General features: G+C 33.5%; 1 protein-coding gene and 1 long non-coding RNA gene across 3 annotated transcripts in view; one reads left to right on the top strand and one right to left on the bottom strand.

Moving 5' to 3' along the window:
* Nucleotides 1–9,024: 9,024 nt before the first annotated feature.
* LOC138133438 (neuroglobin-like) overlaps nucleotides 9,025–24,816 on the top strand; it is a 145,169-nt gene continuing 129,377 nt past the window's right edge. The window contains exon 1 of the mRNA XM_069051354.1: nucleotides 9,025–9,172. The gene's annotated coding sequence lies outside the window, so the exon portion shown is untranslated. The remainder of the gene's footprint in view (nucleotides 9,173–24,816) is intronic.
* Nucleotides 16,263–18,407, bottom strand: LOC138133805 (uncharacterized). 2 transcript variants are annotated; one of them, XR_011160525.1, is made up of 3 exons: nucleotides 17,743–18,407; nucleotides 16,986–17,290; nucleotides 16,263–16,528 (listed from the first exon to the last, which is right to left on the bottom strand). It is a non-coding gene; the product is annotated as an uncharacterized lncRNA (long non-coding RNA). The 2 variants fall into 2 exon arrangements; XR_011160524.1 differs by lacking the exon at nucleotides 17,743–18,407 and having other exon boundaries at nucleotides 16,986–17,470.

Raw genomic sequence — 24,816 nt, forward strand, 5'->3', positions numbered from 1 at the left:
AGTTTAAAAAGCGGTTGTAGAAGAAATAGTGTTTGTATTTCGTTATTTTTGTATTAAGTGCGCAAAATGATTGTTTTTTGTTGGGGCATGAGAATGAGTTTTTGGTCGAAAAGTTTCCTTGGATGCTAAAATATAACCATTTTAGCATCCAAGGAAACTTTTTGACAAATATGTTTCACTATCAAAAATTACATACTTTGCGACTTGATAACGACGCATAAATGTCACGTTTTTTTGCGGTTGTAGAAGAAAAACATTAAAATGATTTCCTTATTGGTAAACGTAATCTTTCAGTTGAATATGACTTCCTAACTGTACATTTACAATCATAGCTGAGTTAAAGTGTTCAAAATATCGATTTCGCTGACATAAGGAATTACGATTCAAGTACACTCCTGCCAGGGAGTTTAAAAGATTTTAAGTCTGGAAAAGAATTCTTCTGCATCAATTTGGAAACCACTTAACTAGAAAAGTTGTCATGGTTACTGGCCTCAGCATTTAAGCTTCGCGAAAAAGTCTTTAGTTACTTCGAATAATCGTAAACATTTGTTACATTCTCTTTTCTTGTTTTTAATTAAAATTATTTCTAATATTTATCGATTTATTATAAATTTTCTACTACAGTGGATACAAAAGCATTCTCAAATACTTGAACACCTGGTAGGTACTACAAAAACTATTTGTCTATAAAATTAATTCTGAATATCTAAATACCCTCTGACTAAACAAAATTTGATTACATAATTTGACTAGTTTCCCTTAAGATTTTTTCTACTTCCTTCTCTAAAGTGTCACATTTTGCACTGACAAATAGTGTATAAAACGTCATTTTAAAAACGACTGTTCCTTAATCACCACTTGATGTCCATTCGGGCGTTTTCGGCATATTAAACACACTCGAAGTTTCTTTAAACACGGCTTGATTTTTTTGGAGATATTTAGCTCTAGATCATATTTTGACGTTTATTAGTTTCGCATCCGGCGAATTAAAATATGAACCTGAAGCCACCAACAATTTGTAGCCTGAGAAATATACTACGTGACAAAGAAAGGTAAACACCCAGTACTTATAGTTTTGTTTCAATAAGTTTTTGCGGGCAAATGTGTTTTGGGTCAGATAAGAAATGATTAAATTTGCAGCCCTATCTATACTGTATTCTGCCTTTTGTGCTGCTGGTTGCAAGTGTAAGGAAATATTGTTTAGATTGAAAATTTTGACTTTTGAATTTTAGAAAACTTGTTGGAAAAGGGTTTTTGTAAGGCGAGAAATGCCGCCAGTGCGTACACTTGGTCAGCTTAGTGACTTTGAAAGAGGGCGGATTTTAGAAATTGCCAGAACAATTGGCAGATCTGTAGGCACCATTTTAAGATGTTGTCAGGCATGGACTCCAGAAGGCCGTGAAGACAGGGCTAGGGGCACCGGAAGTCGTAGGATGACAACAAGAGGATCAAGATCAATAAAAGGGTGTTTACCTTTCTTTGTCACGTACTATATATATACTCCTAGTTGGTATGTTCATTTAGTTTATATGTATAAATTAACGTTTAATAAAAAAGTTGCTTGTTTCGTTTGTGTGTTCCATTTGTTAATTTGGTCGTAGAAAAAGTATAGTATTCAACTCGTCTATAAACTTCTCTAGACACTTGTTTATTAAACACTCGCTCCGCTACGCTTCGCTCGTGCCTAACATAAAACTCGTGTCTAAAGTGCCGTTTATAAATCTTGTTGCATAATATACTATTTTGGTAATTAAAAAAATGCCTTTGCAGTAAATATTATTTGTAGTTAAGAACGAATCTTAAATGAAGAAAGTTCATCAGTTTTCCAAGACATTATGTTTCTTAGAATTTCTTAGAACTTATTACACTTCATAAATTTGTGATATATTAATATTTTTAAACTTGTTGCTTTCGTTTAAATATTTCACATTTTTTCATTTTATTCACATTTTTCGTGAAAAAATATCATCTCACAATTTTTTAATTACATACATTTAAACAGTTGTAGTAATGGAAATAAGAAGATGTTTTTTCTCTGGAGACATTTTTCAATTTAGTGCCAGAGCAATGGATAACTTTAATTTTGTTATTAACATATTTATTTAAGTGAATCGAATTTAACCATGCATTGCAGTAAAAATATAAATTAATCATAAATCTGTTATATACATATGTACTTCTTCAAAGATAGGTAGTCATTGTGGTATTAAAAAAAAAATAATTTTTTTTTGTGGTATTATTGTTATTGTATTATTATCGTATCCCACCTCCACCCGGCGGCACGGCAATTTTGCCGGAGTACATACACTATTACGGATAATACTATCAAGTAATTGTGCAGTGCTTATCACCATAATTACCGGCGTCTCGCCTCCACATTTTGACTTTTTTGTGTTTTATGTTCTGTATCAATGTTAAGGAATTTCCTCACGATGTGACATGAGTATAATAATATACCTTTTTGAATTTCAACCACCAATGTGTTCTCTAAGTCCAAAATTTTTAAATTTTTTAAAAGAGATTGCAGTACTATTCCTGTTGCTGAAATTATAAATGGTAAAATCGAAATTCTTTCTAAACACCAAAGATTTCTCATAGCAACGGAGAGTTCTAAATATTTATTAATTTTTGTATTATATGTCTGTGTTATATTGTGTGAATTTGGAACAGCTATATCTAAAAGATATAGCTATATCTAAAAGATATGCTTGCTTTTGTTGTTTATTTAAAATAATAATGTCTGGTCTTTTATGCTGAATGTGAATGTCAGTTAAAACTGTCCGATCAAAATATAATTTGTAATTGTCATTTTCTAAACAACTTTCTGGTTTATAAATGTAATGTGGTTGTGTATCCTTTAATAAATTGAATTTAACTGCTAAATTCATGTGTATAATTTTTGCGAATATATCATGACGTTTTTTATATTCGCTTTGAGCCAAAACGGTGCAAGAAGAAATGATGTGTTCAATGGTTTCCCCTTCAGTTCCGCAAATCCTACATTTATCAATGATCGATTGTAAACCGCATATGTGTTTTTTATAATTTCTTGTATTTATAACACGATCTTGTATTGCAAATATAAAACCCTCAGTCTCAGGATGAATATTTGATTTTTTAAGCCATGCATGAGAAGCTTGAATATTAATTTCTGGCTGTTCTAGCTCTTTAAAATATCTCCCATGTAAAGACTTTTGTTTTATATTTGCTATAGTGTCAGGTATATTTGGCTCAACAATATCTGAAATTATATTATCACTTAAATTTAAAGGTGTGTAACCTTTATCCGCTGAAACCAAAGCATTAAAAGAAGTGTTATCACTAGCTCTATTGAGAAAATAATTTTTTAGTGAAGCAATTTGATTGTGTTGTAGAATTTCTAGATTTGAAAAACCCCTACCACCATTTTCGCGTGGTAAATTAAATCTTTCAATAGCAGATTTGGGGTGATGTTTACAAAATTTTGTAAAGAGAACTCTAGTTTGAATATTTATATTCTGTAAATTAGTTTTGGACCATTTTATAACACCAAAAGAATAGGTCAACAATGGAACAGCATATGTATTAACTGCTTTAATTAAATTATTACCGTTTAATTTTGATTTTAAAATAGATTTAATTCTTAAATAAAATTGTTTTTCTAAATTTTCTTTTATAATTGAATGTTGAATATGATTTGATTGATTAATACCTAAATATTTATAAAATTCTCCTTTATTTAATTTTTTAATGATTTCTCCTTCTTTAGTTATATATTCTAAATTTTCGTAATGACCGCGACATATTGATTGCGTTTTACACTTATCAATACCAAAACTCATGCCAATATCATTTGAGAAATTTTCAATTATTGTTAGTAAAGATAAAATGTGATTCTTTTTAGATGCATAAAGTTTTATGTCATCCATGTAAAGAAGGTGATTTAATTTGGATAGTGTGGTATTATTAAGTCTAATATTGAAACCATATCCAGTGCTATTTAATAGATTTGTCAAAGGATTAATGGCTAGACAAAACCATAAAGGACTTAAAGAATCTCCTTGATAAATTCCCCGTTTAATTTGAATAGGCTCGGATTTTAATTTAGTATTGTTTATTGATACATTTAAAGTAGTTCTCCAAAATGTCATGACATGGGATAAAAAGTTAATCAAATCCAAATTAATTTTATAAATTTTAAGAATTTTAATTAACCATGAATGTGGTACTGAATCATAGGCTTTTTTGTAGTCTATATAAATATTTCTATTATTTTTTCTAGCTTTTTCCATTATTACCGTATCTATTATGAGTTGTTCTTTATAACCAAAACACTCCTTAACACAACCTTTTTGTTCTTCATTAAGTAGGGTAAGTCCGGGAGAGATGCCCCACAATTGGAAAAATATATTTTTTTCGAAAATGTTCAATTTTTATATAAAAAAAAGCGATGTAGTGGATGGAGTAACGTTTATTTAAAGTTTATCAATACAAACAAGTTAAGCTATATACTCATATAACAAAAAAATAAATCATTTAAAAAAAAATGTATTTTGCCATCTATCCCAATCTGTCAGGGATAGATGGCACAAACTAAAATCAATTGTTTGGTATAAACAGGAGCATACAAAAATGTCTTACGGCATCTTACGCAATGCTTTCCATAATGTCCTTGAAGGAATATTGAATGTTTTAGAAGCTAAGTAAATATCTTCCCATTTTATTTCTTATTGCTGCTATTGCACGTTGAAGGGCATTTTCCGACCAGGAACCTCTGGTCGAACCTGATTTTCTTATGTATTTGGTTGGCATCTGAAGCAAAAACATGAAATAGTTATTTACATTACCAGATGCGTAAGTGAACTTTTTTTGCCAAGGAGGTAGTTCAAGACCCGAGGCGACAGCCGAGGGCCGTGAAACCTCCGCGGTGAAAGAAGAAACTTGCGCATCGTGTATTGTATTAAATTTTTCCTACTACGAAGCACCAACATTTTATAATGTTAAAAAAAAATTGCAAAAATCGTGCCGTATCGCGACCGTCCTTGGATCTTGGAAGTAAAAACCATAGCAACAGCTTTTACAAACATTTTATTTTTCGTCTTCAAACGGCGTGAATTGTGTAAGTGCGTGTAATCCGTAATAATGTTAGTTTGATAGTTTGCGGTTATTGGTATTTATGCAACAAGTCTTCCCGCAAAATATGGAATGTGACGGAATTGAAAGAGCCGCTGGAATTACGTTAGGCTCATTGTCGCCTGTCAAGTCGGGTGAGCGATATAACCTAACTTTCCAACAATTCATAAATCACAATAAATGTGAATAAGTAGATTAATTTTCCTTTGTTGTATTCAATTGGACTAATTAAACTACATATTATTATAAAATGTGTTGCTGTTTTCCATTTAATGATTTGGGTACCTCAATCGAAATTGTCACAAAATAAAATAAATTCTCCTCGTCCCGTAAGGAATCTCCTAGTCGCGTAAGTATTTTACTTTCGTAGCTAGCAACCACACGCAAGATAGAATTCACTTTCGATTACAAGTGTGTTGCTAGGGCAGTAGATGAAACTTTCTAGATACGTAGTAGGAAAATAAATATTATGTCTCCCATATCACAAACATGTTTATGATCATATTTCTGAATATTAGTGCATATCGTAAGCCATCTCACCCGAGTTACGTTGTGCCATCTATCCCAAAGAACGGGTGTGATGCCCCACCTTACATTAAAGAAACTATGCGTCCTAATGCTTTGAAATATAGCTCGTTACATAACCTTACATTAGCTTCTTAAATGTCAAAAACATTACCACTCTACCTAAATGCATTGCCAAAATAGAAGCTTTAGAGTCAATATCCAAATATTTTCAAGCCTACTTACAAAGCAGTAAACATGATAACTTACCTTACTTAAGGATTTTTCCACAACACACACCGCAACTTATTGTCACGTCAAACTAACTAATCACCAGTGACGGCTCGTGTTTCGCGAATATGGGTCGGCCGAACATGGGTAGATCGGTAAAGCTCTAATTAGTCAATTTAACTTTTTGATAGGCATCCGCGTGACAAATGTAGGTTCATAATTAAAAAAATGTTACATAGTAAAACTAACAAGTGCAAGTGCACTTGGCTGCCCGTTAACCATACAGGGCAAATCACATAAGGTTTATTTCTGATACTAATGACGCCGACCACTTGATACCGTTTATAATGTGATTTAATTTAGTAAACAACGTAGGTATGTAATTTGTAATTTTTGATTTCATTAATCAGAACAGGAAAACGTCATTTTGACATTTTTAGCCAAATTACATACCTACGTTGATTACTAAATTAAATCACATTATAAACGGTATCAAGTGGTCTGCGTCATTAGTATTTTTGGTTGCGTACAAAATAAATTCAGAAATAAGCCTTATGTGACTTACCCTGTATGTTTCTGGTACAGAGTTTTAGAAAACGCGCGATTATGACCACTTTTCGATTGTATTAAATCAACCATTGAGGGTTGTGGAACTGGCAATTTCTTCACAAATATTTTGTCATCATTAGACAATGTATGAAATTTATTTGCCAATAAATAGTTAATCAAATCGGCATTGGTACTCACTACATCTTTTACATTTGCCATTGTCGGTGTGTTTACCTACTTACTACTTACACTCACAATTTAAATAATACTATAATAATTAATAACAGATTAAACACACAAAACAGAAACAAAAGACGATACGTTAAACGGTTAGGAGCAGACGTGAATTTGAAATTAAGGAATTAAACTACGCAAACGCAAACTCTAAGGTTCTCGATGATAAATAAGGTAGCGACAACTCATTGTTTTACGGGATGTTTGTATCGTGTCACGGGATGTTTGTATCGTGTCGATTAACTTGCATAGACTCCAAATTAAGTGAGATGGAAATATGGGCGCAACCGTTGTCGTTACCTTAGCAAACTCAGTTTAGCAGCGCCACAGCGCTGCAACAGCTGTCGGCCAAATTAACTTTTGCCGGGCTTGTGTGAAACGAGCTAAGCTATCCGTTACAAGTTACAGCAACATAACTTAAGATTGGTGAGACGAGACAGCTGGACGTACTTCTGAATGTATTCATCGTTTCAAAATCGCAGTGCAAAGATTAGTCTGTGTGCACTCGGCAAATACGTCACTGGCCGACCCTTCCCCTTCCTTCGCCGAATGTATTTATTACCTATTTAATAAACACTTGCCGCAGGAGCCTAGGAACGGCTTTGTCAATTATTGTCGTAGGTTTGTAAATATTCGTATGCATTTAATTTTTGTAATGGTGAAAAAATAACTTTAACTTCAATATCTAATTTAAATTACTCTTTACTGAGGCAATTAAAAAAAAACGATGAAGGCGAACAGACATCATAATTTGTTTAGTAGAATTTTGCGTTTATTAAGTGGATTTTTATTTACACACACATTTTTTTTTCAAAACTATCCTGGATGCGTTTAGGTATTTATACTACATAATATGTGTATTTACAGCACATACGGTACACAGTACAATGTAATTAGGTACGAGACAGAAATGTAAATTGTAATTTAAGTTGTTATTTGTGTTTGAAGAAAAATAACGTAAACATTTTTTTATCAGAAAGTATGAAAATAAAATTCGTAATTTTGTGTGGTACGGGCCGTACTGCCGACTCTGCCGCCCCTAACGAGCCGTCACTGCTAATCACCTGTAATACATGCAGCCTGTTAATACATAGCCGAGTTTAAGGCTTTTGCCATCTCTCCCGCTGGGACAACTCCCCCGGAATTACCCTATATTTAATTTTTGACAATGGTCGTAAATTATTACTTTAATGCAAGATGTCATAATTTTATAAATTGTAGGCAGACATGTGATTGGCCTATATTTTGATGGATTTTTAGTATCGCAATCTTTTGGTTTCAGATATGTTATACCATGGGCCAAAAACTCTGGAAATGTGTTAGGTTCCCTAATAAATCAGTTAAAGTGATCAAGTAAGCATTTATGAATACAAGTAAATTTTTTTAACCAAAAGTTATGAATTTGGTCACCTCCAGGGGATTTACAATTATGTGAACTATTAATATTTTTAACTAAAATTTCAAGGCTAATTTGAATATGATGTGGATCTCATTTTCTAAATTAGGAATCCATTCTGCCCGATTATTAAATTGAACTTCATTTGACCATATGTTTGACCAGAATTCTTTAATTTCATTTATATTTGGTATACCATTATTATTTTGAGTTTTATTATCTGCTAAATTTTTGTAAAACAACTTCTCATTATTTCTAAATAGTTTGTTTTCAAATTTCCGTTGTTTATTATTTTTATATCTTTTTAATCGTTTAGAATAAATATTCAATTTTTGTAATAATGTGTCTTTAATTTCTATTAATGTTTCATTATATTCTTTATATTTTAAACAATGTATTCTGTTTTTATTTAAAATCGATTGAATACAGTTATTTAGATGATTAGAATTTATACCCTTTAAATATTGAGTTATTCTACCTAAATCTCGTCTGATATTGTTAATGCGTTTATTATTATTATTATTATTATTGACGAATCAAATTAATTTCCTCATTACCAAAATTGCACTTAATCTCACGCAATTTGATGTAAGCTCTTGAACAAATTTACATTAACTTCGTCGCCTGCTTTGATTCCACCATCAAATTTTAACGGAATTCATTCTTCGAGTCTTCCGATCCGTTTACTCAAAACATCTCAATCCCACGAAAAATCATCACCGACTTTCTCAACTTTTCTCCGAGTTAAATATTCAAACGTACTCCTACCGTCCCTCGATAAATCAATATATCCTCATGAAAAATTAACGCCGTCGTTAGAAAAAGTCCAACAAAATAATGCGAATACCTCCATATTACTAGAAGCGGCCCCAAACAATAACCGAATCAATATTTCACGTCCGCATCCTAAGACCCTCTCTTCGTGAAACGCGCTCGGAGTTCGCTGAAAAGGAGCGCGCATGCGTCTCAGCCCAGCTCGGCCTCTGAATTTCAGTTGGACCTGAGCCTAGGTCGAGATAGGCAAGCCGCTGAAACGTCGACTCTGTCGCGGGTTGCCTACACCACTCACACAACCACAAACAAACAAGACGACAGTGCGTGACCATTAACTTTCAGTGATTCAATGAATTGGATTAAAATCTGACGGTTAGTTGGATGTTGTGTCAGGGTCTAGACATCGGAAATGGAACGTATTTTCGATTTTCGTCTCGGTCTAGCAGGCGATGCGAACGTTCCATTTGCTTTGTCTCAGACTGTACTTTTAATAATCGATTCAATCAATTAGGAAAAATCCTTGATCCTGATTCTTCCAATTTCGACAAGGGGCATTCTCTGTTTTTCTTCCGTCGAGAAAAAATTGAAATTGACAGTCGAAAATAAAGAATACGTGCGCCGGTGAAATAATGACGTCACCTTTTGGGAACTCAGTTGACGTTATTTAAACGGCGATTTATTTTTAAGTTGTTTAATTAAGTGGAAAGTTAACACTTTCCAGTTCTGGTCAGGTTCAGCATGTCGTTCGGTCAGAATTGGCATTTATTTAATGGCTTAACATCTTATTTACACAAACTTTGGTACAGAGGTCGACTCACACTTGCAGGATTATTTTTACGGTGACGTCAATTTGAATTTTTTAAAATAATCCTTCCCAAAAATTCGTGATTTACGGAAGAGTTTATTTTTGTTTTATGTGGTAGATGTAAAGTGCGCATTGACGTTTTAATGAGGACAGTCGTAAAATTCTTTGGGGCGCCACTACCATGACAGTCGATTGAAATTCTTAATTTTGCTTGGGGAATTCTGCAGTTTCCTTCTTGTCTGGCATGCTCAGCGTGTTTCTGAGAATGGTTATTAAACAGCTCTGGTGACCGACTATTCTACAAAAATTTTCTTGCTTTTACTTTAATCACGTTTGGAATTTTAGCAATACAACGTTGTACAAATATGGAAGGACTATAGAGAAAAAGTCTATCTGAAGTATCACTACGATTTTCATACACTTTACATCCTTTATTCCTTAGTTAATACTACTCTGTTTTCAAGCGGTCGAAAATCGCACCTTTGTGTATCTCTACAGAAACCGTTGAAGTGGCTGTTTTTTGTAATCGGACTTGAAACACTTCAAATCTTAGGAGTGGAAATGTCCACAGGCAGCTCGATCGAGTCAAATGTAAGGTCATTTGAAGCATTTCTCACGATTTATTTATCAAAAATTACACGAAATAGGTATTTAATAATTAAATTATATTAAAAAAAAGCTTTTAAAAAAGCGAAATAACGAAATCATTACCCAATATTTAACCGGTGCCACTGTGGTGTAACATGAGTCACCCATGTGCACGGATTACAAATGTCAAAATCAAAAATAGCAACGTTAAAAGTAAACTCTAGAGTCTAGACTTTACTAACACGTACTCATAATATTGCAAAAAAATAACTAGGAATTACTGGTGCCTTAAAATTTGAAAATTGTCATTTTACGTAACTGCAGTAAAAGATAAATGAATTTATTGTTTTCAACTGTCATAAATTCTCATTTTTCTCCTTTGTAAACTCCTTCTTAACTGCCCTAAAGCAAAATGAGCAGATAACGAACCGTTGCCCTAGACAACACATTCAACGTCACATTTCTGACAGGTCTTGAAAAATTTGTCAAAACTGTCAAAAGCAATTGCGAAACCATTTTTAAAAGATTTGGAAGCTTCAGGGAGGTCGTTTCAAATAATAAAATTTTGTATGCAACTCGTTTCTGGGTAAATTGTTTGTGTTTTGGGCTTTTCTAATTGCCCTCGAGGCCTTAAAACCCTCGCTACGCTCGTGTTTTAATCTTGTCCCTCGGACAATTAGAAAAGCCCAATTTACACAGAAACTCGTTGCATAAATAACTATTATGTCCGATTTTTTTTTTTGTTATCCGCCTTGAAGATAAAATAAGAGTATTTTTGTGCTTCGCCCAGTTGCGACCTCGACTTCGTTTCGGTTTTGAATCTCTGGGCTTAGCACAAAAAGGCTCTTAATGATATAATCTTCTATTTTGGCATCATATTTTGTATATTTGTATTGTACCAATTCAAGCCATGAAGGACATAGACATGGAAAATTATGTTATCATAAAATGTTTAGAAAAGAATAACAAAATCTTTTTACATTTATTAATGACACTAATGATTGGTTTACAATAATTTTTTAATTATAGTAAAATTTTATTAAATAACATTTTTAATTTACAATGCGAAAATTTCCGATAATAATGCGGAATCTGGAAAAGTGCCCCGAATGCTTGCAGCGTTTCCACGTTGAATGGCAAGGGAAATCCTCTCAAAAAGGAATTTCTTTGATTTTGAATCGCCTGATTCCGCGATAAGTCGGTCTCCGATGACATTAATGAAATCTATTGTTTCTTTGCACCAAGGGCCTAAGGTTTCAAAGCCTTTAAATATGTAGTTTGACGAAATAATTGAACTATATTTGTTATGTTTGCGTTTGCAAGCCATTTCAGCGGCAAAACCTGAGACTTCAGATGTTTTCAATACGTAACTGTCTGCAAGTGTATCTACGACAGTAACGTCCCAAACCAAAGGTTGACGTTTATTCCACGGTACTAAAGTCATCCCATCAGGGCGTTTTCCGTCATCACGAGATAGTCCGAGATAGTCCATGAATAGAAGTCAAAGACCGGTTGATAATAGAATTAATTTCAGTGTGTCTTGAAAATCTACCACTGCTTTTGGAACAACTTAGACCGTGAATACCAATTTCATCAACTTTCGCATTGCATTTGCAAATATGAGGTGTACAAAGATTACAACCCAATCTTAAACCAATACAAACTTGGAAGGAAGTGTTATCTAAAAGAGTACCAATATTAGGAGAAGGTATTGCATGTAACCAAGATCCTGATTCTCTGCATTGCAAAGCCTTAAAACGAGCCAAGTCCTTAGATGAATTAAAGATTAACTCATTGGCAATTATTCGTTCGATATTAATATTATCCCAATTCTTCTGAAATTGTGGAATTGTTGGTCTTTCGTTCTCATTTTCTACATCCCAGACTGCTAAAGCTTCATCATAATGGTGAATAATAAGCTCATTATCCTTTGAATTTAGTAATTAAGAAACAAGCTTTTTAACACCATGAACTGAAGATAAGAAAGCAGGGAGACAAATATCGGAAATGCGGCGAATTCCCAGTCCACCAAATCTAATCGGCAAAGTGGACTGACACCATTGTAAATCAGTTAAACGTAAATTAAGTATTTTTGTGTGCAACCGTACGCAAAATGGGCACTTCGTGTGCCTAGAGCAGGCCGCGAAATTGAATTTCGCAGCCGTTGCCTTGACGACGGCCGTAAAAGTAATTTCAATATTTATTTATTATCACAATTACAACATATCTATCTCTATATTTGCGGTGTGATCTTACAAAATCTGGATTGGGTACAGTTAAAGTTTGATTTATGCCAGTTTTTGTGTCAGGAACGGCCGCTATTAGTACAGAATTTTCAACCGGTTTGAAGTTCCCGCCAATTTCAAATGGAGTGGTCGCCTCAAGAATGACGAGTCGGTAAAAAAGATCCCAATTATCGATCTAGAACAGACACGTATGAATTAGGTTAATTTTTGACCGGTCAAAAAGGGAAATATCTAGTAACTAGTAACATATCCTGAGTGAACACAGATTGAATCCTGAATGACATCAACAGGCATTTTGGTTTATTTGTCTCTTCGCACGGCATCTGATATTTCCACGATTAAAATAACCTAAAAGGGAGCAGATGATACAACTTATCATAAGAGAATTTAACATTTACCTTCACATTCTTCTTGTTACATCAGTCTCAAAGTCACTGTAACATTTTTTATATTGCTGTTTCGATTTTTCAGGTTTTAAATGCGACACTGCACAATTTATAATATTTTTTTAACTCTAGACATTTTGGTTAGTTCGTCTCTTCGCATGGCTCCTGATATTCCCATGATTAAAATGACCTAAAAAAGGGCAGATTATACAGCAAATTGATCTGGTCTCGTGTCAATACCTTAGACTTTTTCGCCTGATAACCAACTGGCTTTTTTTCAAAAAAGGTACCAATTTCAGAAACTTCGTAACACCAATGCCATTCCGTATGTTCAGCGTGAGCTTCAACATTGAATATGTGCTCCATAAAGTTGAACTTTTCAGAGTTTTTGATTTTTCCATTAAATAAGCCAAAACAACATTCTCCGATACCGTTTGCACATTATTTTTATTACACCGTTTGGACTTTTCTGGTATTAAATTGGACACTGCACAATCTGCAATATTTTTTAACTCCGGGGAAGTAGACGGAACAAAAACGTTGTAATTTTCTTGCGACATTTTTCCAATTTTTCTCAAAATGAATTGTTTTATTTATGTCGTTTCCATAGGGACATGGCGACATGTAGGCCGACTTTATTTTTATTGACAGTGAAGGAAGTTTTACTTGTTCATTTTATAATTACAAATTTTCGGGTTGCACACAAAATGTTGTGTACACCTTGGCTACGAAATCCTTTGACGACTTCGAGATTGTCTTGTCTCGGCCGCAAAGCGGCCTTGACGACAATTTTTCTCTCGGTTCGTCAAAGTAGGATTTCGCAGCCTTGCTATACAAATAACTATTTCGACAGTGTTTTTGAAGCCTTGGTCAAATATTGGAGAGCCTAAAAGAGATAAACTTCCTCGATCACAAATTTTAATACCTGGTGCTAAATTTTTAAATTCCTTTATGACTTTTAAATCTGTGTCTCCAGAACAGCTAAAGATCTCGCATTTGTTAAAGTTTAATTCAAGACCAATTTTTCTGGATAAATTGATAACTTTCTTAAAGTCGGACAAAACTACTTCTGGGTAATCAGCTAGGGTTCCATCATCTAAATACCAAATATTCAGTTCAGAATTCAAAGATAAAATAATTGGTTGAATGGCAAGATTAAAAATCATAGGACCACAAGGATCTCCTTGTTGAGCTCCAACAGAAGAAGAAATTAAATGATCACCAAAAAATAAAGTTGAAGGATTCCTATAGCATTGATAAAGATAAGGGTAAAGAAGTGGGGTATGACATTGGACTTCTTTTAGAATACAATCTCGTTCGACTGAGTTAAATGCGTTTTTGAAATCTAATTTAAGAACAACTTTGCTACGGTTTTGGTCGTTATTCACAAAGGTACGTGTAGTATGAATTGCTGCTTCGCATCCTAGCTTAGTTGCCACTCCAAGTTGGTGTGGAGATAAATACGAATTTACAATATTACGACTTTGAAAACAAGCAAGCTTTGAAGTCAATCTTCGTAAGTTGGCCAGACAATAAAAAATTGCAGAGTTTTGTTAAAGCTCTTAGTGTCCGCTGACCTGCTTCGCCCGCTGATAAAGATATAATATCTTTTAAATATTGTGGTCTCATGCCATCTAAGCCTGGTGAAGAACCGGCAGGAAAGGAATTGATAGCTTCTCGAACGTTTTGCTCATTAACTATTAAAGAAAAGTCTCCCGTTTTGAAAGCGTCTGGAAAAAAAAGTTCGCGAGATGGTGAAGGATGTTTTTTTTTTTAATTCTTCAGCAACATATGCATTGAATGAAGCCAATGAGTCATCCGACGACAATAATTTAACAGCTCCTTTGATATCAAAATCGGCTACTTTTGCTTCCACTTTCTTAGCTAGTGATAAATGTGTTCGTCTCTTAGAAGATGTTCGTATTTGAGGTACTTCAAAATTAGAAAGATTTTCTTTTATATGCTTATTCAATGACTTATCAGATTTCTCGGCTACATTGAAAGCTCTATAGGAGAATAGCAAAAGATTCTCAAATGAAGAGATTGATTTGGTCGAAAGACAATTATTAATAATTGAACTGCAGCTAAATGTCTACAAGCTTTAGGCAATCTTCTAATAGTTGGTAGCTGCTGTTTTAAATTAATAAGCAATTTTGTGATAGAAACGGTTGAAGAGAAATTAGAAGAAGTTGGTAGGTTACTATTTGTATGATACTTATCTACGTGAATTTTCAATTTGGTATTATCCTTAAAAGATTTTCCAGGACACAAATTACAATTTAATCTTTGTGGTCCACTAGAATGATTATCTTGAGATCCGAATTGCTTCTCATAATCCGTGGAATTAAATGGAGTGTTATTAATTTCTTCAGTTTTCCTTCTTGTTTTATTAATTTCTGAAGAAAATGATTTTGACGAAAACGATTGGCTCATTAGTCCATGAATCCTTGATCTATGAATTTTAAGGCCCTTTTCCTTTTTGAAATCTCTATTGCAGTCTTCACATCGAAAAACTAATTTTTCTCCAGAAATTTTATGACACTTTTTGACATTTCCGAATGTATGTTCAAGATTAGCGTTCGAAGGACCTGCATCAGTTAAATCTTGATCACTTATTTTCCAATCTGTTGTTCGTAGACGAAATCTTGTGTCTCGAGGATATTTAAACTCAAGATAACTATTACTTTCTTCAAGAGAATTATCAAATGATGTTGACAGACGCATGGCACTCTGTATTTGGTTTTGTTTTATATTAATTTTATATTATAGTTATTTTATTTCCACCTTCCAAGGGCCGGTTGCACCAACGTGAGTTAAATTTAACTACGGATTAAAATATACGAAAACATTGTTATAACAATAGGTAACTAAAGTAACGAAGCATTTTAACCTACAGTTAACTTTAACTGGCATTGGTGCAACCGGCTCTAAGTAAATGACACTTTATAGGCATTTGTGGTAACTAAGTAAATGGGTAATTACAGGCAGAGCCCTGTAATATTTAACAGGCACGTTGAAGAGACCTGTAAAGACTTTACAAGGCTCATCAAAAAATAATACCTAATTAATCAAAACTAATTAAATGATTTTTGAAAAATTTCACAAAACTTCTGACAGTATTTTTGTTGTTTATCTCAACACCATGACGACGTAGATATAATTACCCCACCGCCTTTCATTACAAAATTTTTATAAACATAAATAACAATTAAAAAAACGAAATTTAAAGGCTGAAGATGGAAATAAAAGTTTGTATGCAACTTGCTTAGCAATTAATCTTTACTGGGCTTACTGGCTTATGGAGACTCGTTCCTTAGGTCACTCGTCCCACAAGTGCCAGCGTGCCCGTAAAGATTAATTTACTAAGCGCGTCACATAAATAACTATTTCCCGCTCCCGATATTGTAAGTTAGTGATGCAATCCTAGCAACAATACGTGTAAGTTAACGCTTTTATTTGTTTATTTTTTACCCTTGACAACAAAACTTAATAATTTATAAAAGTTCCTAGGAAAATAATAAGTCACATAAGATACACGTTCTCCATCAGGATTTTCAACAATCGTAAAACTTCTTGGTATGTCATTTTTTGTTTGTGTAGTCTTTATTATGACATATTGGCCATGATTAGTAATATCAGCTAGATTGATTTTACAAAACTCATCCTTCCTGCAGGCTCCCGCAATGCCCACTATCATAACTGTCTGAAACAGATCAAAAGTAAATAAATTTTTTCATATATAATACAATAAGTGGTCTAATTTTTTCCGACAAAATTTGTCATTTAAGACATGACTAGCTTTTGCAATGAAAATTACACGAGTCGACGAAGGAGACGAGTGTAATTTTCCAAAAGCAAAAGCTACGAATGCCTTAAATGACAAATTTTGCAGAAAAAATTAGACCACGAATTGTATTCGACTTGACAATCCACCGAGAAAATTTTTATCGAGTTGACCTAATAAATTTGACGTTTCATTTTGACATAAATTTTTTCGCTGAAAAACCACTAGTTGTTTTTTCACTCGGCTAGTTGTTTTTTCACTCTGCTCGGTGTTTTTTCACTATAAATCAATTTGATTAGTCCAAATTTGAAAAATGCTGCAATTCGATTGGTTAAAAATTTTCGAGTTGGATTGTCATAATTAAAGAATAACTTACTTTAATTAGAAGATACATTTCATCATCAGCCTCCGCCAGAAATTTCCAAATCTCTTCTCTTTCTAAAACAGCCGATTTTTTTGGTCGATATCCATTATTTTTGCTTTTCAGGAAGCCTATTAGCTTGGGGAATTTTGATATATCAATTTTCTTGTTACAATTAATGGTTGCTTTTAGCATCGAATACTCACACCATAGGCTTGCCGGTGACTTTAGTTGTTCACATCGTTTCAACATGTACGCCAGCATTACTTTCTCTGTCACCATCGCTACATTTTTTGTACACCATTTTTCGAAGGATTCGTCTGCAATTTCATACCTATTTCTAGATTTTTTTGGTAATACACTTAAACAAGCAATCTATGCAGCTTTTTCAATGGTATCGACCTCTATTTCGACTGACTTTCGGATTGGGAAAACGCACACAAATCTTAACGTGACTTTTTCTCAATTTGCAAAAATTTGTTTACAATTTCAAGTGTTTAATGGACGGTAACACTCTAACTACTGGATTCAAGAAATATAAAAAATCCTTCATTGAAATTATTTTCCGACAGGTGTCAAAATGAGCAAAATGTAAATAAATTATAATCGGAAGCGGGAAAAATATAATAAGATAACGCGCAATGTATCGACTATTAACATTTTCGGCAGGTAACAAGCCGCGGCTTTGCTTGGCTTGTACATACCAGCCTCAAATGTTCTTACATTCCTTATTACTTAAATAGCTATATTTAACGCTTCAATAAAAACTTACGTTATTTACTTTCAGAGGCAGTATTTTCCCAATTTTTGTGGAAAAATCAGTTACTCCAATCAATTACCAAAGTAATTCTCTTGAAAAAACACAAATAAAATCAAAACCCGACAAGTTTAACTGCTTATAAACATTTCATGTAAATAACTGTTTACAACTGCCATAAAAGATTTTTAATCGACCAATTTGCAAACAGCGCTACCATAACGGCAGCAATTGATCCAGTCAGTAAAACGCGCCCCTTTAAACCATTTACAAAACTAACAATTTGTGATAGTTTCGTGTCACACCGAACCGCTTTTTTTAATCATCGGAAACAAATAAAATTTCATTAAAGCGGTTTTCCACTCGTAAAGAGCGCCCGTAATAAAGTTAAATGTTCCAACAAATATATTTTAGACCTAATGGGATAGTTTTGTACAAATCGTAATTACAGTCTGGCTTTTTGCGGTAAACAAGACCATTAAAAGGGTCACCGCTGCCCTCTCTTTAGTAATTAGGGCCGAGACCTGATGGCCAGGTCAAAACGCCGAACTTTTAATTAGGAGCTTAGAAGAAGAATTAAACGGAATCTTTGATTGGAATTGAGATTGAACGAAGGGTTCAAAATTAAATTCTGGGATAATTATTTTTCACCCGCAAGGATATATTATAGAATTTGTATTACTATGAGAAGTAATACAATTTCTGTTTTTCGATAGCACTGGTTTAAAGAAAAATTGCACACTTTGACATTTAAAAAGTTACAGTTGAAAAATCGTTTTTCATCATCAGTTTCAAACTACTTTAACTGCTCTACACTCATTTTTCTAATTAGTTTTTGTAGAAACCAGATATCAGTTTCGCCTCTAACAAATTTAATTAAAATATCAAAGTAAATTTCGGACTCAAATTGGAGTCGCATTAAATCGATTTGCAAACATATGCATAATAATCAAATGCCTAATAGAAAAAATTTCTATTTTACCACTTATAATTTCAGCAACGGGAATAGTACCGCAATCGCTTTTTAAAAATTTGAAAATTTTGGACTTAGAGAACACATTGGTGGTTGAAATTCAAAAAGGTGTATTATTATACTCATGTCATATCGTGAGGAAATTCCTTAACATTGACACAGAACATAAAACACAAAAAAGTCAAAATGTGGAGGCGAGACGCCGGTAATTATGTTGATAAGCACTGCACTATTACTTGATAGTAATATCCGTAATAGTGTATGTACTCCGGCAAAATTGCCGTGCCGCCGGGTGGAGGTGGGATACGAAGACTGTTAATAATAATACATCTACTCGTAATTACTTCCCATGTACACAATGGAAAAGATACCTTCTCTGAGTATATACGAAGCTTTGCTGTTATTTTTTACAAATTGGCTTTTTTATCATACTAGAACTGATATTACGGTAAATGCAGTAACAACAAATTCCGTTAGTTGTAAACCTATTTCTAGAAAAATATTAAAATTATAATCTCATTCTTGGATTTGCAGTACATATTATTTTACTCGTACCATCATGTTAATCATAGTCATTTCCTAAGCAGGTCATTTCAGATAAAGATGGGTCCATAACAAAACAGTTATATTTGCTTAATTAATCCGTGCCATTCTTGGTGGAAATGAGTGCAAAGTAATTACAATCAAAGTAAAGTATCATTAATTTATCACTGGACAACTACGCATGACTGCATGCATCATGAAGATACATTTGTGTGGACTGCATGTCAAAATCGTCACGATGCACGTCACGTTGTCACATATTTGATAGCACGACAGTTAGTTGCTAACAGCAACCCCCGAAAACAACCCCAAACGTCAGAATCATGAGAACAATAGGAATTTTTGGTCTAAGCCCAGGCCACTATAGGCTCTCTGACTATCTAGCAGGTCGGGATTTTTGTGAATGGTTTGTAAACTGTCTATACATTAGATCTCATCCAATATTTATAATAAAAAAATAAACCAATAAAATGTTTACGAACTAATATTCACGATTTTTCATCGAGATGGAGAGCTGGGACCTTGGATAGATTTTTTAATACATATTCGTAACTAACTTTGAGATGAAAACTTTTATAATACAAAACTAATTCAAACAAAAACCACCCTAGTTGTTCAAATTTTGCAAAAAAAAACTTTTTTGTAAGAAAACCTGAGGCAATATGTAGCTAAGTAGAAACATTTAAAAACATTCTGAAAAGACAGTGGTAAAAAACCAGTGTTTTGGAAAAATTGGAAAAGAGCATCTGTATTAGATTGAAGAAAAGTTCATTGTTAACAGTGGAGAGTTGGTGTGAACACCGTACAACACTCAAAATGTTTATCAAAAGAAATTAGTCAGTTCTTAACAAATGTAAGTCCCTAGAGACGAATATGTTATTAAAAAATGGTTATTGGTTGTAATTTCGATGATTTAAAGAGCTCTTCGTTACTGCGGTGACCTATATCACCACTTTCTAGTTTATATGTAATTTTTTTTAATGTTCGAAAACATCAATTTTCCGCTAAAAAGGTTGTACGTCATTTGTTTCCAAATTATAATAATTACTGAATACCACATCCAATAGATACAAAGCCCAATTATACTTATATACTTCTTGAGGAATTTCTAAGACATCAATATTACAGAATTGTGCATACGTATTATTGAACGTGTGAGAGAAAAGATTCATGTATTGTCCCGCATTGTCAATTGCTTGTGTGAGGCAATGTAGTTTGTCAATATTTATTTACAAGATATATTGACAATATATATTTATCGTCTAAGGGAAAGTCATAAAACATATGTGTATGTTGTGATATTTAGATGACCAACGTGGCACATTCAATTTCATGTCAGAAAAAAGTTCAGCACAGGCAATATAGCAATTAATTATGGAACCGTTAATCAGAAAGCACTAGAGCGTCAAAGGATTATAGTTTATATTGTGGATAGCCACGCACCGGATGTGATTTAAACGTTTTGCGAAAAAGAAATTTCAAGAAATATTGTTACACATTGTCAAAAGTTAAAATAATTACTTCACAGTAGAACACCACACAACATCAGCACATCTATCTACGAGTAAGTATAGACTAAACATGAGCAACTTAAAATAATAATAATCCTTGAATCTGAATTTTGGGTATTTATTGTTAGAAATCCTAAACAATTGAACTCAAGTGAAGTGTAATAATCTATGCGATTATGATTATGCAGATCACGATTTAATCTGAATGGACAAGAACAGTAGAATCATGAATTTAATCGAAAATACAATTAGAATATTGTACAGTACCGTATGTTTAAAAAAAATATGGTTAAGAACGCTTGAAGAACGAAGCTTCACATAACTTAATCTTGAATTTGCGAATTAGTGTCCCACTAGAATAAACCCACCGATTACCGGCAGCAATGTTAGTAACGGTGACTCATTGATACAGGAATCGTTCAAAAATAAAAATCATTTTTAATTTTAATCTTTATTATTTCCTTTATAAGAAATTTGACCAATTACAGCGCCGTATTTAGACGATTATTTTAGTATAAATAAACGATTATTGCATTCTAGTTCCGATTATTGGATCTTAGCTTTTCTTTCAAAATTTTGTTCAAATAATGCAACAGAAAACGAACTTTATGTAAAATTAGATGTTGCTATTCAAATAATTGTTGTTTGTTCCATTTATTCTAAAGGAACTCTTCTCGAAAGCCCATTAATTATCGTTTTTATCTACCAAAAAATTGACATTTTGCGTGACAGATTCGTCAAAGTTTTAATATTTTGAAGTTTTGAAGTTTTTTCCAGTTTGTATTCTTAGGTTTAATAAAAAATAGTGGTACCGTGAGATTGAAAATAAAAAAAATCGAGATGGCCATGATTAATACACAGTTGGCACCACGTAAAAATTTAATTCAAATGTCATCCAACAACTTGCCTTGATATTTTTTTTCCATACCTGAAAAACAACGTGTTCAAAAACAGGTCTAGCACAATTCCCGAATTAATGCAAGTAATTACTGATAACTACAATTTAATTGATGTCTCGACTTTGCGAAGGTCATTTGAAAACATGAAGCGAAGAGAGTGGCATTATGTTTGGAAGCTGAAGGCACACATTTCGAATATTTACTCTAGTTCGTAAATACGATTGGAGCTCCTCATGATTCTTTTACAACCGACCGGTCACACATAATGCACACCTTTATGAAAATCAATATTTTAACGTTCTCAAAATCACTAACCTAACTTTTAAGACTGGCATCTGATAATTGAAATTTTAACGAATTGCCAACTGAAATTTTTGGTCACAGCCAACTCTAATTTTTTTCGTCTCATGTTTTACTTCTATTCTATTCTGGAAATAATTTTGTCATATACCCCTCGTGCAACGATTATAATGTGTCAAAGTGTGTACTGCCTCAATATTTTCAAAATTTTGCTTTGAAGTACTATCGCGAGCAAAAAATTCTGGTCGTCAATGTTATTTCAAAATTTGGTTAGATTGTCACAAATTAAAAAAAATCCCTACCTGATTGTGCCCAAGTCAACGACCGTTTTACAATAGATCATTTTTCATTGTGTCAAAGCATGATTTTGACGACCAGTTTTTTATTACGCATTCAAGTCATTTATTAAGCAAAATTTTTCAAACAATGAGCAGCACACACTTGAACCGATTAGGTATATATTCGTTGCACTCGGGATATAACTACTGATAAAACTATTGATACACATGCTCTATTCGTCACTTCATGACAGTTTATGTTGCATGATCCAAGATAAGCCATAAGTTTTCAAATTTTTTGTTTTTCTCAGGAACTCTTGTTTTTATAAACATGTACAGGGTGATTCACGAATAGTATCTGATTTTTTTACAAAAATATAATTGTTTTGACACTATTGTTTCATTTTTCTGAGAGAGTGATTTATGTTGCAAGAATAAAGGCGCTAAATCAGACACTATTCATGAATCACCTTGTAGTATGTTACTTGCAGATATACAAATTACACGCATTAATATGGCTCCATTTATTGTCAACAAATTTATCTACTTTGTGACTTTGTATTTATTATACAATCGCTAATACTGTTAATTTTATGATAATATTGTTAGTAAAGGTACAATTAAGGTCGTGCAGATATCGGTACTTATACGGATTAAGAACAAGACCAAGTACAAAGTCTTGAGGAACACCTGAAGTTTATCTAAACAAGTTAGCCTCGTAGCAATAGAATTCTTCATATTAAAATATATGTCCTAAACAATACTGAAAAATTAGTACTAACCAAGTTGAAAGCCCAAAGTGGGACAGCTTCTGAATGAGAATGTTTTAGCAAACGCTTTAGAAAAGTCCACGTCAACAACATCTACATGACCAGACGAATCAAAGACACTGCATCCAACAGTAATATAAATTGTGTTGGTTTTTACAGTTTTTTGGGAGATTGGTGGAGACTGAAATAGTAACACACATTTGTAAGCGAATTTTAAAATCGCAACTTCTTGCACCCAAACATGTGGCTCATAAATTATAATTATATTCGAAAAGGTCCTTTGCTCGATGGTGATTTTTAACACAGGCGAGACAGTGACACTTGGCAGCTGGAACGGAACGGAGCTGTTGGAGATGTACGACTACGAGAGTGACGGCAGGTGAATAATTTGTGACCCGGAGGTTGTGCAGTGAATTAGGCTTGTGATAGCCGATGATAGAGACACAGTTACCAGGTGTGTTAGTAACTGGGTGATAGCAGGTTTGGGCAACCTGGGCTATAAAATCAGTACCTCAATATGTAAAACTTCTGGCATAGATTCCTGAGCGCCGAACTAGGTTCAGGTGAGAATCCTTTGGCTCATGATCATGAGCATGACACGGTGATGCCGTGGATCGAGCGCATCCTGTCAGGATGGTAGGTGAAGGCAACCAAATGCACAGATTATACATTGCTTAGCAAACGGTTATGAGATTATCCTGGTTCCGAGGTAGGTACTGAGGGGATATGGACGGGAGCTGTCGCGCTCTCACGCTGGCGTTGACCGTCTCCTTCTATGGACACTGCACACTGGGGCTGTTACAAGTATAACCAGACCATGCAACGCAACCCCGGAATGTAGCGCTCTGAAGACGATGCCTGTGGTTGAAGACCCTCGTCATGATCGAGTTAGGGGGGAGGAAACCCTTGGTGAGTCACTGTATACGGTTGATTTGTGACAGATGTTATCGTTTACATGTTTGTAACGTCTCAATTCAGCAAACCCGAGTTCGTACCTGTGCTTTGCCTTTTGAATGACTGTATGAGGTGGAGATTGTAGATTATCGTACGACTGTAGCTGAAATTGTCTTATTTAACGTGTGCTAAGAAGACCGGTCAAATATTGAACGGATAAGGCCCTTGGGCAAAAACCAAGTTTTACACATTGATGAAAAGAATTCATCTAACTGAAGCAGTATAATTATGTAGAAAATGTAGGGACTGAAATGTATTGTCTCACTGTAGTATTACATGATTTTCTGTAAGGATTAGGCAAGTTTCCAAGATCTCCTGTAACCACTGTAAGAGCAAAAAAAAACAAGTTTTTATATACGTTCTTGTTTTTATGTTTTGGAACATACAATGAAAGTTTCTATAAAAATCTCTTAGGCGAAAGTTTTTCGACTAGAGATCGAAATAAATTATTTAAATATAGAAAGGAATAACAGAAAAGCTGTTTTAAATAAATGCCAGAATGAAATACTTTAAACAAAAAAAGTTTAAAATTATATTCTGAGGTTATTGAATAATACGAAAAATAAATATAATAAAAATTCTGTTTTCACCTTTGAAGTTATGGCAACCCAAAATAATGTAAACATTATACGCGTTTGAAAACAAACACCCTAAATTAATGTATTTGCTCTAACTTTATTAAAGAATGTAACACATTTTTTTATATGTAATTATTTTAGAATTTTTTTCTTGTTTATGAAATAATATCCCCGTGTAACAAAAAACATGAATTATATTTTTACAAACGTCAGTAGGTAACATTTATATAAAATTAAAAATTTAAATTCCAAAGGGAAATAATACAAATATCAATATCATCGC

This window comes from Tenebrio molitor, chromosome 6 (genome assembly GCF_963966145.1).
Source record: "Tenebrio molitor chromosome 6, icTenMoli1.1, whole genome shotgun sequence".
In the NCBI taxonomy this organism is placed as follows: domain Eukaryota; kingdom Metazoa; phylum Arthropoda; class Insecta; order Coleoptera; family Tenebrionidae; genus Tenebrio; species Tenebrio molitor.